Genomic DNA, 18,275 nt, shown 5'->3' with positions numbered 1-18,275 from the left:
CTAAGATGCATCAATTGGTCCCAACCACTTGGAGTAAAGGAGAACGAAGAACACCAAAGACACAAGGAAAGTATTTGCCCAAGAGACAGAATGGGCCACATAAACCGGAGATTTCATCAGCCTGAGACCAGAAGAACTAGACGGTGCCCGGCTACCACCAGTGAACGTCCTCACAGGGAACACACAGAGGGTCCCTGATGGAGCAGTAGAACGATGGGATGCAGAACTCAAATTCTAGTAAGAAGACCAGACTTAGTGGTCTGACTAAGACTGGAGGTGCCCCGGAAAGTATGGCCCCTGGTCTCTCCATCACCCCAGAACTAAAACAATTTCCGAGGCCAACTCTTCAAACAGGGATTGGACTGGACTGTAGGAGATAAAGTGATACTTGTGAAGAATGTGCCTCTTAGACAAGTAGGTATGAGACCAAAGGGCTGGCTTCTGTCCAGAGGTGAGAAGGGAAGGCAGAGAGAGTTAGGAGCTGGTTGAGTGTTCATGGGGAATCAGGGGCGGAGGGGAGGCCTGTGCTGTCGCAGAATGGGGTGAGCGGTTGGGGTCTCATAACAATGTATGTTAAAAAAATTCTGTATGGGAGACTAACTTGAAATGTAAACCTCATTTAATTACAACAATAAAAAAAAAGAAAAGAAAAAATTTTTTTTATTCCTCTGGTTAAATTTCAAAGAGTAAAACTGCTAAGTAAGTCATATAGTATCTGCATGTTTAATTTTTTAAGAAACTGGCAAAATGTTTTCCAGAGTGGCTGACCCACTGTACATTCCCACCACAAGTGTGTGAGTGAACCAGTTTAGCAGTATCCTAGGTAGCATTTAGTGTTTTCACTCTTTTTTATATAGCCATTTTTATAGCTATTTAGTGGTGTCTCATTGTGATTTCAATTTGCATTTCTCTAAAGATTAACGGTGTTAAATAAACATTTTTTCATGTGCTTACTTGCCGTCTGTATTTCTTCTTTGGTGACCTATCTCATCATGTCATTAGCCCATGAGTAGTTGGAAATTATTAGCCCTAGACTGAGCATTGCACTAGATCTGCCTCACTAATCATGAAAGCAAGATCCGAAGGGGTTCAACTATTTCCAAGTAACTTAACTATGTCCCAGAAAAAAATCTCAAGAATATTTATAAGAACAGAAAAATATCCATCACCCCACAAGGTAAAATTCACATTGTCTAGCATATAATTAAAGATTACCAGGAATGCAAAGAGACAGGAAAATATGACCCATACAGAGGAGAATAATCAGTCAATCAAAACTGACCCAGAACTGACAAAGATATTAGAATCAGCAGCGAAGGACATTAAAACAGTTATTATGAATGTATTCAGTTAATAACAATGTATTTATAAAAGTAAAATGCATGACAAAAATAGCACTAAGATTGAATCAGAAGAAATGGAAGTGTACTATTTTAAGTGTCCTATACAGTATGTGAGAAGCCTTGGTGGTGCGATGGTTAAGTGCTGGGCTGCTAACTTAAATGTTAGAGGTTCAAACCCACCAGATGCTCCATGGGAGAAAACTTCTGGTGATATGTTTCCGTAAAGATTACAGCCTAGGAAACCCTATGGCGTAATTCTACTGTGTCGCTATGACTCAGAATTGACTCATTAGCACAGAATAACACCAACATACTAGACGTGAAGTGGTATAATGTCACTTGAAGTTAGGCTGTGATAAGACAGACTATAAACCCTAAAAACCAAACCAAGCCCATTGCTGTCAAGTCGATTCCAATTTATAGCGACCCTATAAGACACAATAGAATTGCCTCATATGGTTTCCAAGGAGCGGCTGGTGGATTTAAACTGCCAGCCATTTTGGTTAGCAGTCCAACTCTTAACAACTGCACCACCAGGGCTCCTCATGCAACCACTAAAATAACAAAATGTTTGGTTGATAAGCCAACAAAGGATATTAAATTGAATCATAAAAAATATACAATTGAACCAAAAGAGGGTGGAAAAAGATGAAAAGGGAACAAAAAATAAATGGGACAAATAGAAAACAAATAGCAAGGTGATAGACTCAAATATAATCATTTCAATAATCACATTAAATGACAAGGTTTTAAACACTCCAATTGAAAAGAAGAGATTGTCAGATTGGATGAAAAGGCAAGACTCAACTATCTGCTGCCTATAAGAAACACACATTAAATGTAAAGACACAAATACGTCCAGAGTAAAAAGATGGAAAAAGATACATCATGCCAACGCTAAACAAAAGAAAGCTGGAGTAGGGAGGCAGGGCCAAGATGGTGGAGTACACAGACGCTGCCGGGGGACCCTCTTACAACAAAGACCCAAAAAAACAAATGAATCGATTATATATGACAATCTAGGAGCCCTGAACATCAAAGGCAAAGTTAAGGAACCCTGACTGAGTGGCAAGGGGAGGGAAAGACAGTTCAGAAGCAGCGAGGAGTTGCCAGACCTGACCTGGCAACAGCCTTAGCTGATCAGGCTTGATCGGCTCACGAGTGAGCGGTGAGGCAGGCAAGCAGCGCTGCTGTGGAGGTGCATTCTGCACAAGGAGAGACCCAGCGGCACAGGGTCTACTCGGCCACCCAGAACCAGTGAGAAGCAGCCCTCAATTAGCAAAAGATAAATACTTGTGTCCGGCCCACCGCGCGGATCAAAAACACGTCCCTTAGGGAAAAAAACCTCTCTCCCATTTACCTTCCTGCTCCCTGCTCTGCACTGGGTCCCAGACCAGCTTCAGCAATTGCCGAGTTCCCTGGGACAGAAGAGGGATGCTTCATACACCCTGACCCATTCTCCCAGCTTTGGAGAGTGAACAAACTAACAAACACGGGAAAAAAATAAACTGCCGGCTTCCCTAAGCCAGGAACTCAGGATAGGCACAGCTCCTTTGCTTAGCACAGGCATAAGGGATCCATGGACTTTGAGTGCCTTTCCCCTGGCATGGACTGGTGTGGGCCCATTTCAACAGTGTAGGCCCTCATTACTGCAGTACACAGGGTATATACCTGAAGTCTAACTTCAACTGTTTTGGCTGTGAAGTGGCAGGTTCTTGACAGTTGACACTGCTCTGCCCATTAAGCAGCTTCTTCACCTACCCACATCAGGGGCCTGAGGACTGGTGGCTCCACCCACGCCACCTAGCCACCTGCGATAGGGGCCCTAGAATAAGAGGTGTCCCCAGTCCTTACAGCCAACAACATTAAGTGCTCATAGTCCGGCTGTACAACCCACCCACCTATCTGCTCTAGGGAACAGGGACGTGCCTTCCTCTTGGACACTCGGGGCAGCTATCAGCCCTCTGCCTTGCTCAGAGTGTGTCCCCCTGCTGCATCCAGATGCCAGTGCCTACACCAATCACCAACACCTGTCTAGGACTGTAGGTGAGAGCTTGCACTACACACTTGGTGGCTATCCACCTGGGCACCTGAGATGAATCCATACAGGAAGAGTGGGTGGACTCCTGAGCTCACATACCTAGTAACGGATCTAACCACCTGGTGACAGGACATTAGAGCGTCACAGGTGCCAATAATCAAACTAGCCCCCACGAGCAGCCTATTTGGGCATATCAAAACAAAACAAGAAGATAGGACACAGTAAGCAAACATAAAATAAATCAATACAATAAATTATTGATGGCTCAGAGACAACAGTCAATATCAAATCACATAAAGAGGCAATACATGATGGCTTCAGCAAGCTCCCAAAATAAAGAATCTAGAAATTTTCCAGAGGAGGAAAATTACTTGGAATTATCAGAGGCATAATACAAAAGATTAATATACAGAACTCTTCAAGAGATCTGGAAGGAAATTAATCAAAACACAGAACACACAATAGAGGAAATTAAAAAGATTAGAGAAGAGGACAATGACAAATTTAACAGGCTGCAAAAATCCACAGAGAGATAGCAATCAGAAATCCAGAAGATTAACAATAAGCTTTCAGAATTAGACAACTTAATAGAAAGTCAGAGGAGCAGAACTGAGGCAATGGAAGTCAGAATTAGTGAGATTGAAGATAAAGCACTTGACACCAACTTATTTGAGGAAAAATCAGATAAAAGGATTTTAAAAAAAATGAAGAAACCCTAAGAATTATGTGGGATTCTAGCAAGAGGAATAACCTATGAGTGACTGGAGTACCAGAACAGGGAGGGGTAACAGAAAATACAGAGAGAATTGTTGAAGATTTGTTGGCAGAAAACTTTGCTGATGTTGTGAAAGGGGAGAAGATATCTATCCAAGATGCTCGTCGAACACCACATAAGGCAGATCCCAAAAGAAAGTCACCAAGACATATTATAATCAAACTTGCCAAACCAAAGATAGAGAATTTTAAAGGCAGCTAGGGAGAAACAAAAAGTCGTCTACAAAGGAAAGTCAATAAGAATAAGCTCAGACTACTCAGCAGAAACCATGCAGGCAAGAAGGCAACGGGATGACATATATAAAGCCTTGAAGGAAAAAAATTGCCAGCCAAGAATTTTATATCCAGCAAAACTGTATCTCAAATATGATGGTGAAATTAGGGCACTTCCAGATGAACAGAAGTTGAGGGACTTTGCAAAAACCAAATCAAAATTACAAGAAATACTAAAAGGAGTCCTCTGGTTAGAAAATCAATAACATCAGATAACAACACAAGATTAGAACACAGGACAGAGCAACCAGATATCAACCCAGATAGGGAAGTCACAAAAATAAACCAAAGTTAAAACACTGACAAGAGGGAAACAGATGTTAATATGTAAAAGCTGACAACATTAAAATACTTCAAAAATGTAGACAAAGATTTTTCATATGGAAAGGAAGTGAAGGCAATATAAAGAAATAGAAGACTGGTATAAACTTAGAAAAATACAGATACAAAGCATTGAGAAGAATTCAGCATCACTTCCGTGGTATTCCTGCCCAAATGGCATGATGTGAATCTAATCATAGGAAGCATCATATGAACCCAAACTGTGAGAAAGTCTACAAAATGACTGACCTATATATTCTTCAAAAATGTACAGGTCATCCAGACAGAGGGGGAGAAAAACATATAACAAAATTCATATTCAGAAAAAAAGATCAGACTTACTGGTCTGGCAGAGACTAGAGGAACCCCTGAGACTATGGCCCCCTGACACCCTGCTAACTCAGAGCTGAAGCTACTCCCTCAGTCCACCTTTCAGCCTAAGATTAGACAGGCCTATAAAACAAACAGTAACACACATGAGGAACATGCTTCTTGTTTAGTTCAATCAAGTCTACGAGACCAAATGGGCAACACCTGCCAAGAGGAGAGAAGAAGGAAGGGATAGGAAAACGTGATGGACACTGAGAACTCAGGGTGGAAAGGGAAAGGGGGAGAGTGCTGACACATTGCAGGGATTGCAACCACTGTCACAAAACTATTTGTGTATAAATTTTTGAATTAGAAACTAATTTATGCTGTAAAATTTCATCTAAAGTACAATTTAAAAAAAAAGTATAGGTCATGAAAATCAAATGACTCAGGAACTGTCCCCGATTAAATAAAACCAAAGAAACAGGACAACTGAATACATTACTGAGAAAATAATGTATTCAGAATAAGGTGTGTAGATCAGATATTAATATTGAACTGATTTTAATTTCCTGCTTTTGATAATTACACTGCAGTTATGTAAGATAGTCCTTGTTTAGGAAATACATGCTGAGGTATTTAGTAGTAAAGAAGCATTACGTCTGCAACTTACAAACAGTTCAGAAAAAAAATCTATATTATATATTATAAGGGGAGAAGGAGGAGAAAAAGCAAATGTAAAATGTCATCATTTGGGAAATGGTATCCAGGAATTTTTTCTACTGTTCTTGCAACTTTTCTTTAAGTCTGAAATGGCTAAAACTTAACATTTTTAAAAGAAAAGTTATAAACCGCTGAATAAACTAAACCATGAATCGATACAGACAAATGGAAAGTTAGAGGAGGAATAGAGGTATCTGTAATTATCAGAGGAGCTCCCACAAAACACTTACTATAAAGTGAAAAAGTAACGTTAGGGTGAAACCAGGCAGATACCACCTGAAGTGATCAATGTTAACATCACCAGTCAGAGCACAAATTAAAATTGTGGGTTGAATGACAAGATGCAATGAGAAGACTATAGTATCATTTCTGTGACTTCCTTGCCAAAAACATACAACCTGAATGTAATCAGCAGGAAACAACAGGAAAATAAACATTGAGGAACAGTCTACATTACTGGCCTTAATTCAAGACTCAGATCAAGGAAAGCCTCAGAAAAGTCCAGGACAGTCTGGAAAGTCAAGGAAAGGCTGAGGATCTGTTCCAGATCGAAGAAAACGATAAAGACTCGACAACTAAACACAGTCCATGATTCTGAACTGGGTCTTTTTGCTGTAAAGGGCACTGCAGACAAGTGGCAAGACTTAAAAAGAATCCAAGGATTAAATGATAGGTTGTATTAATGGTAATTTTCTGGTTGTATTGTAGTTATGTGGACTGTCTCCTTGTTGGTAGGAAATACACACTAAAGCAATCAGGGGTGATGGGAAACATTAGCAATTTACTCTCAAAAACGGTTCAGGAGGGGAAAGTTCTTTGTACTAAAACTTGCAACTTTTCTCTCACTTTAAGACTGTTTTCAAAAAGGTAATGAAAAAATAAGAAATAGAAAAAGTGAAAACTCTAGGCAAACCGTATTTCTCCATGAGAACCCAAAAACAAAACCCATTGCCGTCAAGTGGATTCTGACTCCGCAACCCTCCAGGACAGAGATCTACAAATCAGTGTTTACAAATAAAGTTATACATAATAAGGTTGATAGCACTATAACAATTGTAATACCTCCAAACATTGTAATGGACATAGCAGCAATATATCAAAATGTTGTCTGTCTAAATCTTTAGGTCGAGATACAGCTACAAAAATTGGAAAATACAAAGTGATCAGTTAACTCCACTGAAGACTTAATGACAATATGGTTGTTTGAGCGTTGTATAAACAGCTGGCATTTTGGGCAGTTTGAGCATTTCAAGTTCCTGGGTGATGCAAACAGTTAATGTGCTCAGTTGCTAAGTGAAAGCCGGAGGGTCAAGTCCACGCAAAGATGCCTCAGAAGAAAGTCTTGGTGATCTACATCCCAAAAATCAGCGACTGAAAGTCCTGTGGAGCACAGTTCTACTCTGACACACATGGGGTCATCATAAGTCAGAATCAACTAAACTGGCAACTGATTTTTGATTTTGAGTATATAAAACTCAGTAATGCCGGTTTTCACTTGGAAAATCAGTTAAAAGTTAGTTATAGATGCCAAGAAACACAGTTTAAAATACTATACAAATTTTCACCAAACACACATGGTACAAAAATATTTTCCTTTAATAAGGATTTTCAACATGTCATATATTGAATGGCAAACCATTAAAACTTTATATAAACAGCACAATAAATAAATTTTTATTATTTATCTTTCAGATCATATAATGTTTCTTTAAAATTTGTACATATTCTTGTGATGTTTTCAGAATTAGATCTTGATTTAGATTTGACTCATCAGTAGATCTTAGACGAGAAGCTCTACATGATCCAGATTCAAATTCAGCAGCATCTGGAAAGAAAAAGAAAGAATGCTATTTTCTAATATACTTCATAATTAACCAAGTATAAGCCAGTAAAGAAAAATTTGAGAACTTTATCAGTGTCAGTAAAAATGAAAAATATGTATGTATTTACGGTACAAAATACAAGATTACTATTAAATATGATTGTCCACATTTACACAATGAATTAATTGTCATTGTGGTTAAGTATCAGGGCTTCTGGTTTTCTTATTCTTCATTCATTTTTTCAATAACCATGTGCTAAGGTACTATGACAAGGGCTGGAATTACAAGATGAAAATGACACAGCCTACCCCTCAACAATTGTGTACTATAACCTGAAAAAATACAGATGAACAGGCAATTTGCAGAAAGAGTCATATACCACATGGTAGGTACAAAAAAAAGGCGCTATTGGAACACATAGGAGGGCCAGTTTTATGTCAATATTACAGGCTTTTTGGCGGAGATGATATGTAAGTTGATACCTGAAAGACAAGTAAAAATTATGCCAGATAGAGGGAAGACGCTTATACAAAGACAGAAGTGGGGAAGAACACTGGAATTATAAGGAGTCAAGTTTGGCCAGATGCTAGACCAAGAGGGGAGAGTAAGGATAAGGGGCAAGAGACAAGGCTGAATAACTTGACAAGAACCAAAACGATTTGAGTGTCTTTAACCCATAATAAGGAATTTGGAACTTATTCTGAGGGCAAAAGGAAACTAATGACGAAGTGAATGATCAGATTTAAAATGTCACCTGTCAAGTGAGAGCTATTTGAATTGTTAATTAATTGCTTGACTAGTGCTGGATTAGTCTATCTTTTTGGCCTTTTATCACTACCGGAGATATGAGCACTTGCTGATGCGTCTGTTTTCTGAAAAGAATTTCAGTGTGCAGGCTGACAGTTCACAGGGATGGCAGAAGAGAAGAAAAGGTAGAGCAAGAAATAAAAAGGAACTCAGACATTTTAAAAATATGGAACATGATGAATGTATTAGGAATAATTATATTCTTCATTATGAATGTTTATGCTTTATTGTCTTTCATTAGATGTGTATAAAGAAATATTTAACATAGTGTTTATTACCCAAACAATGGAGGGATCCTATTACTATTTACAGTTTATTTCGGAAATCAATATCTAAATTTAATTCATAAATTTTGTCAACATACCTTCTTCTAGTTCTCTAGTTATATTTTTTTCCAACTCCTGCTGCATCTGAAATAAGTCAAATATTATTTATAATGTTTATGTTAAATAAGAGACAATATAGTAGGGATAATACCAAAAAACCAAACCCATAGTCATCAAGTCTATTTCCACTCAGAGTGATCCACTAGGACAGAGTAGGACTGCCCCATGGAGTTTCCAAGGAGCTGCTGGTAGATTCGAACTGCCAACCTTTTGGTTAGCAGCTGAGCTCTTAACCACTGCACCACTAGGGCTTCATAATGTAAATAATGGATCCCTGGTGGTGCAGTGGTTAAGAGCTTGGCTGCTGATCAAAAGGTTGGCAGTTCGAATCTACCAGCTGCTCCTAGGAAACCTTATGGGGCAGTTTTACTCTGTCCTACAGGGTCGCTATGAGTCGGAATCAACTAGATGGCAACTTTTTTTTTTTTTTTTTAAATTTAAAAAATACTTAAGAGAGTAGAACTTGGGAATTGATCAAATAGAACAATAAAAACACGTCGGCTGTCGAATCGATTCCAACTCAGAACATTAATCACAAATAAATTTCCTGCTTATTTTTAGTTTTAGATAACAGAGAAAAATATATAAAATGTCACCTAAATTAATCTGAGAAAAATGCAAATATTGGCCTATTGAATATACATCATTTCAGGAGAGTGATATTTGAGCTTATTGATACAAAGAAATTAAGTAATTCATGTCATACTTTACATTGAATGCATTACTTTGCAATTCTTAGCAAAACACTGCCTTTTACAAAAGTTAAATCAGTTCTTTTTTTACTTTAACAGATTTTTCTTTAAAAATAAACTTTCCATAGTGTACTTTTAGAAATTAAAATCTCTAAGTATGTTCTGTGCTATTAATTTTTCAGCACAGACTTATGTACATAAAATGAAGAAAGTGGTGCTGTTTTAATGTCAAGTGAAAATTCTACTGGCAAAAGATGAAGCAAAAATATTATGACATCTGTATTATGGCTGTGACACTTTATTCATTTGAAGACCAAGATTACAGAAAATTTCCTTGAAGGAAGGATAAACACAGGTTAGACTCAGTTTTCATATTTAGTTTCTTTGATTCATGACTTTCTAGAATTAGAAATAAAAATATATATATATAAAACTCTTTAACGGTAACTTTTCCATTTCAGAAATCAGGGCCAATTTTTTAAACATTTGACTATATTTACATAGTTTTATTTATCTACTTAATTATGAAATGTGTAGGACTATTTCAAACTATATTGCAAGTAACCCCATTTAGAGTGTTCTTATCTAAACTTTTCTTGTCAAAGGTATGCATTCACTAAATGCCCAAACGGTATCTAAAATAGAATACTGAACGTAACAAACACCTTGCAGTGATAATGACAGTGTGATATCCAATGCCCTTAGAAATTTTAGGTGTGAAGACGGGCAAATTTTTGGCTAACGTGTCTCCCGATATTTTGAGAGACTATTTTCATTAACACTTTTGTGACAATAGCACAAAATACTTTACAATATGAAAGACAGCTATGAGTAACCACCTTTGCGAAAGAGATGTCTGGTATATTTTCAAAAATATGAGAAGATGACAAAATTATACACAGGGGAATACTGTCATCAGTGAATTTTAGCTAACTGGAAGGATTCTCTGACAACTAGTAGTTTTCAAACGATGTCCCACAGCAGTCTAAGGTTCCACAAGGGGCACTGCAGGATTACAGAGTAAGGAGGTCACAGCTTCAGAGCCTCCATCCCTGCTTTAGCCAGAACAGATCTACTTTTATCTGTTTTATTTAATATGGTTTCATGAAACTTCCGTTTTTCAAAAACAAAAGTTCTATTTTTCTTTTTTAAGTATGGAAACCTCATGTGTGTCACAGTAGAACTGTGTGCTCCATAGGGTTATCTTTCTTTTTTTTCCATATGGTTTTCAATGGCTGATTTTTTGGAAATAGATTGCCAGGTCTTTCTTCCAGGGCATCTTTGGGTGGACTTGAACCTCCAACATTTTGGGTATCATCTGAGAGCATTAACAATTTGCTCCACCCAGGAGCTCTTCCTCATGAGAGGAGGGAGATTTACTTAATGGGTGAGTTTGGGAGAAGGAACTGAGAGTGCTTGCTTGGCTTTGAATCTTGTGAACTCTCTTCTTTGAGACGATGTGCCTGTCCACAGTAACATAAATTCAGGTCTGCTCTCATCTGTGTAGTAAGCAGCCTGCCTCTGGGGCAGGTGTCAAGCGGTTGTTTCCTCTGCTTACAACTGTGCAGGAAAGTGCCTAATTCGGCATGAAGTATAAGGAAGCCTACCGTGGCTGCTCATCTAAGCCACCCCCTCCACTCAGTTATTGTGTGTTGGTAATAAAGCTAATACATTGCTCTCCATCTGTCTGACGCCTATGTTCTGAGCTCAGAAGAGGAAGACAAGCGCCATCTGCTGCCGATTCCCACCAGAATCCTGACAAGAAATACTTTCTTCTTCCTTGACTCTATTAATCTTAATGTACATTCTTCAGAATAACCCCTACTTTAAAGGAGGGGGGGAGGCTGAATGGGCTATTTTAGAAAGGGAAATACAGTTAAATCAGTAACAATAGCAAGACACAAAGAATACAAATATATGTTCATTCATTCAACAATAATTCATTGGTAGGCTAACGTTACAGTTGAGATTACAGGTTGGAAAACAATGTTGCATTCTCTTTTGAGACTAGTTTGGTAAAGACATACATACATCCTTCCAGCATGCACACACAAACACACATTTCCAGTTAATATATTTTCAGTAACAAATTTTTAATTATTGATATTTTAAATTAAAATTTGGTATCATTCTCTAATTTAAGGAAGTACTCAAATGTTATAAAAATAGATATGATTCCCTCAAATGTAATGAATCAAGTTACGTTTATCCGTTCAAGCCACCATAATTGAATATCCAATGGCAAACAAATTAATGAATTAAAAAAATTATACTTTTCAGTTTGTAAATATTAAACACACGTATCAAATATATGTATTTTGCTGCAGACAAAATAACTGAGGAATCGTATTTTGATCAAGGAGCTGAAGAATTAAGTACAGAGCCATATGTACATTTAGAGACGTTGTAATAAAGTGAAAAACATGAATGAAACAAGAAGAAGTGGAGGAAGATGAGAGATTATCTGAGTCTTTCAAAGGATAAAACAACTACTGGGCATCTGTCTAAGTAGATAAGATGAAGTGGAGAGATGAGGAATTATACAGAGCATATAACTGATATTACAGAATAGTTTACTAAAGTTCTGCCTTTGCCTTATGAGTAATTAGCATGACTGTTACAGTAGTTTGATTAGAGTTAAAATTCAAACATGCAAAAGACTGATTCAAGATTCATACCTCACACCATACCCAAAAACCAGTTCAAAGTGGATCATGCACCTACCTAAATGTGAAAACTAAAACCATAAATTTCCTAGAAGAAAATATAAGGGTGTGGCTATTGGACCTAGTATTTAATGATAGATTAGCTGATATGTCAACAAAAGCAGAAGCAGCAAAGGAAAAAATAGATCAATGGGACCTCATAAATTAATATTAAATACTTTTTTCATCAAAGGACTTTTTTAACAAAGTGAAAAGACAACCTACAGATTGGGAGAAAAGTTTTGGAAATCATATATCCGATAAGGGTCTAATATCCAAAATACATTTAAAAAACTTCTACAACTTAACAACAAAAAAGATAAACAACTCAATTTAAAAAACGGGCATAAGACTTGAATAGACTTTTCACCAAGCAGGATGATCGAATGGCCAACAAGTACTTGAATAGATGTACAATGTCATTAGCCATTAGGGAGATGGAAATCAAAACCACAATGAGATACTGACCTCACCCCCATTAGAATGACAATGATCAAAAAAAAAAAAAAAGAAAACAACAGGTGTTGACAAAGTTGTGGAGAAACTGAAACCCTCATTCATTGCTGGTGGGATTGTAAAATGGTACAGCCACTGTGGAAAACATTTGGCAGTTCCTCAAAAAGATGAGCATAGAACTGCCATATGACCCAGCAATCCCAACCTTACATACATACTCAGAAGAAGTGAAAAGTAAGAACACAGAAGCCTGCATACCACTGTCCACTGCAGTACTTTACACAATAGCCAAATAGCCAAAGACGGAAACAACCAAAATGTCCATCAACAGATGAATGGATAAACAAAATGTGGTACATGCATACAATGGAGTACTACTCAGCCATAAAGAGAAATGAAGTCCTGATACATGCCACAACACAGGTGAACTTTGAAAGCATTATGCTGAGCAAAATAAGTCAGTTGCAAAAGGACAAATACCATATGATCTCATTTATATGAAATGGGCAAATATATAGAAGCCACAGTGCAAATTCAGAATAGACAGCCTTTGTCTTGGTGATTTAACAGGGAGTCTATTTTTAGTTGGGAAGAAATGTGACTCAATATTCTGTGGAGACACAATGTTCTCTCACGTAAAAAGTTGAAGTCTTATGAATATTAATTGTTTTAGCTTTGATATATTCATACAACAACACTTAGGAAAAGAGTTATAGCTAAACTAAATGGACATCTGAGAAATAGAAACATTTCTTAAACAAATCATTAGAAAAATTTTAAAAGCGTCAGTAAGCACCAAAAATCCAAAATCAATGTTAAATAAATCTTCCTGTTTGGCACAGATTTAAAACCATTAACTGAGCGGTACCATGTGCCATGTGTTGTGTTAGGCATTGGGTATGAACACAAGTACTAGAAAAGCCCTGAACATAAAAGTTTTTAAACCAGAGAAATTATATCTTCTTTAAAATTGTCTGGAATATAAATTTTTAAGTTTGAATTATTAGAAAATAATTGTTCCGAGAAAAAAATTCTATGTGCTACAAAATCTACTAGTGATCTACCTGTGTCATGGATTGAATTATGTCCCCCCAAAAATGTGTGTATCAAATTGGCTGGGTCATTATTCCCAGTATTGTATGATTGTCTACCATTTTATCATCTGATGTAATTTCCTTATGTGTTGTAAACTCTATCACTGTGATGTAATAAGATGGATTAGCAGCAGTTATACTGATGAGGTCTATAAGAGTAGATAGTGTCTTAAGCCAATCTCTTCTGAGATATAAAGAGACAAATGGGAAACTCACACCACCAAGAAAGCAGTGCCAGCCGCAGAGTGTGTCCTTTGGACCTGAGGTTCCTGTGCTGAGATGCTCCCAGAGCAAGGGAAGACTCATGTATCATAAGGACCTTCCTCCAGAGCCAACAGAGAAAGCTTTCCCCTGGAGCCAGCACCCTGAATTTGGACTTGTAGCCTACTAGACTGTGAGAGAATAAATTTCTCTTTGTTGAAAGCCATCCACTCGTAGAACTTCTGTTATAGCAGCACTACAGGACCAAGACAAGCTGTTCAGCCTAATTTTCACTTTTGTACTTTATAATAATGTATCATTGAATTTGGAACCAATAAAACTGTAAAATTACTTTTGATATACAGGACAAAACTTCCCACAATTAAACTAGCATCTGAAATCTGAAAATAAAAATTAGCAAATCATCGTAACCATCAGAGATTGTTTCTTTCTGTGTGTAAACCTTTTCATGAGTTTTTACAATAGTGGTCTCATACAGTATCTGTCCTTTTGTGATTGACTGACTTCACTCACTGTACTGCCCTACAGATTCATCCGCGTTGTGAGATGCTTCACGGATTCATCATTGCTAATAGCACTACACAGTGCTATGGGCTCACAGTACAGAGTGTATTAGCGCTACAGTGGTGGCGAGTGGCAAGGTTAAACTCCATGCAATGATGAGAGATCTAATAAATGCTAAATGTGACAGATGTAGAGAAAGCTTGCTTCAACAACCAGTACAACTGATTCAGAGACTGGAGAAATAATTTATTAAAATTGTTTTCCTTAAAGTAAAAGAAATCCAGGAACTTGAAAAAAAAAGTGTGAAATTTCTGTCTCCTTTTTGCATAGATAATTATGACCTGTACTTAATATGCATAAGTCAATTAAACAGCTCAGTATTTCACCAAATTAAAAAAATAAAAGAAACCTGAAAGCCAAGGGAAAAAATATAATGTAACAAACCTTAGTCAGGTAGGTCTCCATGCTGTTATTTGAAGGCTGTGGGCTTGAGGGAAGAATCGCTAAATTTTCTCTGGGAATAAGATTTCTATTGAGCACTAAACTATTATTAACATTTCCAACACAAGGCGGCTCCAGGACAGGTCTGGTCGTGAGAGTGCTAAGTAAAGATCAGTTCTGTTGTTTCTCCGCAAGAAGTTTGGTACTGATCTCTGCTAGCATCTCATTAGTCCTGTGAAGATTACAAAAGACAAGTTAGTATTTCATTGTTCCCTGAATGATCCCTAAATGACAAGCAGTTTTTTTAAATGTTGCCATAATAATGAATGGAATTTCCCATTACACAATGTTTTAACACTGAAAATGTGTCAGAACATATCTCCTGTATACAATGATAGGTTTAAAATGGGTTTAAAGAAGTATGTACATTTATTTCCAGGGGGATTCCTAACTAACAAGTAATTCAGACAAAGTAGGAAGGGGAGAGAAATAACTAGGAGTGTTACAGATGGTTTAAAAGGTTAACAGTTGCCACCTTCTGGAATGGCTTTACTTACAAGATTTTTTAAGATGCCATTAGAAATACTTGTACTTAGTGAGCCAGTTTAGAGATCAGGAAAATCACCCTTCAAGTAGACATTTTCTTATATCACCCTTGTACATTTTTCCATTAACTCAGAGAAATTAAGCACTCAGCACTGAGGAATACTTCAGAGCAACAACCTCCAGGGGAGAGTAAGACAGGGGAACTGGTGATCAGAAAGAACTCAAAAAACTCCAAGGGCAGTTAGCTCCAAACACTGGCACCAAGGCATCGGAGGTGAGCCCTGCCCTTTCTGTCTTCCACACGTCCCCTCAGACAGATCAAGGTATTATTTTACCCACTTTGTGAATTACACCTCCCTTCATGTCTATGTTGATCTTTCACATGCATGCCTTTACGTATGTAGAGTAGAAAAACAACAAAGGATGGTTTGTCTCAAAGCGCCCTGTAGTGAGAATATCAAAGATCTAAAAGCTCATTTACAAAGTGCCAGCATGTGCCGAGAGTTGTAATACTTGACCTTTTGGATTTAAGTTATATTATTGTTTTCAGTAAGGAGCCCTGGTGGTGCAGTGGTTAAGTGCTTGGCTCCTAACCGGAAGGTTGCCAGTTTGAACCCACCAGCAGGAGAAAGATGTAGCAATCTGCTTCCGCAAAGATTACAGCCTTAGAAACCCTATGGTGCACTTCTACTCTGTCCTATAGGCTGGCTTGGCAGCAATGAGTTTGGTTTTTGGTTTGGTTGTTGTTAGGTGCCATTGAGTTGATTTAGACTCACAGCGACCCTATCTCACAGAGTAGAACTGCCCCGTAGAGTTTTCTTGGCTGTAATCTTTATGGAAGAAGATTGCCAGATCTTTCTTCTGCAGAGCTGTTAGATGGGTTCGAACCACCAACCTTTTGGTTAGCAGCCAAGCGCTTACCTGTTTGCACCTGCAGGGCTCATCTTTCAAAAAATAGTTCAATTTGTTAATATTTCTATTTCAGGGAATGGTGACAAACAATTGTATAATACTATAAAGCTTGTGTAAATTATAAAGGTTCAAAAACAATTAGCTTTAAACTAGTAGATCAGGTTTACCATATGAGATTAAAGAAAAAAAATAATAAAGCCACGTATAACCAAAAAAGGGGAGAGATGCAAACAGTCCTAGACTAACATTTTAAAGATATCTTCATTTACTAACATTATTTTCCAAAATTATATTGTCTACTTAGCTTTCTGGGGCCCTGGTGGTGCAGTGATTAAGCATTCAGCTGCTAACCAAAAGGTCGGTAGTTCGAATCCACCAGCCACTCCTTGAAAACCCCATGGGGCAGTTCCGCTATGAGTCGGAATCAACTCGACAGCAATGGGTTTAGGATTTTTTTTGTTCATTTGTTTTGTCAGCTTTCACTTCTTACTAAACTCATGAAACTAGCTCACTAAAAATTATGCTTTAGAGGCATATTAATGAGCTAAATTTATTTTCTATGCTTCTGTGTTTTGACTTACTTGTTTAGTTTATTCGATAATACTTTTTTAATTCTTCTAGATAGAGTTGCTTGTATTTTTCCAATTCTGCTTCATTAGAATTTTCTAGGGAAGTTTTCCTTTTAGAGATTTCAGATTCTAGGTCTTTAATTCTGTGTTCCATTTGACTTCTTATTGAAGCATTATTATTCTCGCTTAACTGCTCTAGGTTTTCTTGAGAAGTTGCATGAGTCTAAAACAAATGAAAATTATACATTTTTAAAATAATTATAACTTGAGGACTTCCAGGCAACATGGCACTATAGTCAGAAGCACCACGCCATCTCTCCACAGCAAAGTTCTGAAAAACTAAGTCAAACAGAGTATGACAACAACATCAGAACAATGAAAGAGGGAATAAATGGTGTAGGTATAGAACCCTCTGATGGAGAGGAAGGCAAGGCGATACCAAGTAATACCAGACTGGTTCAAACCTAGGAAAATAAAGGTAAACTTCAAGGTAACCACAACGAAAGTTAACAAACCTACTCATCAAAATAAAGAAGAAAAACATAATGTCTCAGTAAAAACAAAAGAGAGGGAAAAAAATCCATAAACAAAAGGAATTAAGCACAGGAGACTGACAGGAACAAAGAAAATGTCAGCACCACAAAAAAAAGCACTACCAAATGACAGCAATAAACTCACACCTATCAGTAATTACACTGAATGTAAATGGACTCAATGCACCCATAAAGAGATGAAGAGTGACAGTATGGATTAAAAAAACAGGATCCATCAATATACTGTCTACAAGAGACACACCTTTGAAACAAAGACATAAATTTATTAAAAATCAACAGATGGAAAAAATATATCAAGCAAACAGCTACCAAAAAAGAGCAGAAGTGGTAATACTAATATCAGATAAAATAGACTTTAAAACAAAATCCACCATAAAAGACAAAGAAGGACACTATATAATCATTAAGGGGATGATCCAACATGAAGACATAATCATAATAAACATCTGTGCACCCAATGATAGGGCTCCCGAAAACATAAGACAAACTCTAACAGCACTGAAAAGAGAAATTGACAGTTCCACAATAACAGTAGGAGACTTCAACACACCACTCTCAGTTAAGGACAGAACATCTAAAAGGAAACTCAGCAAAGATACAGACCTAAAGGCACAATCAGCCAACTTGACCTCATAGACATATATAGAACACTACACCCAACAGCTGCAAAGTACACATTCTTTTCCAATGCACATGAAACGTTCTCCAGAATAGACCACATCTTAGGCCACAGAGCAATCCTCAACAAGATCCAAAACGTTGAGATAATACAAAGTATCT

At 37.3% G+C, this 18,275-nt stretch overlaps 1 pseudogene; it reads right to left on the bottom strand.

The window, feature by feature from the left end:
* Positions 1 to 7,472: 7,472 nt before the first annotated feature.
* The window catches only part of LOC101347031 (ankyrin repeat domain-containing protein 26-like), a 21,595-nt pseudogene continuing 10,792 nt past the window's right edge, over positions 7,473 to 18,275 (bottom strand).

Source organism: Trichechus manatus, unplaced genomic scaffold (assembly GCF_000243295.1).
Source record: "Trichechus manatus latirostris isolate Lorelei unplaced genomic scaffold, TriManLat1.0 scaffold00160, whole genome shotgun sequence".
Classification (NCBI taxonomy): Eukaryota; Metazoa; Chordata; class Mammalia; order Sirenia; family Trichechidae; genus Trichechus; species Trichechus manatus.
This window is presented reverse-complemented; position numbering and strand designations above follow the sequence as displayed.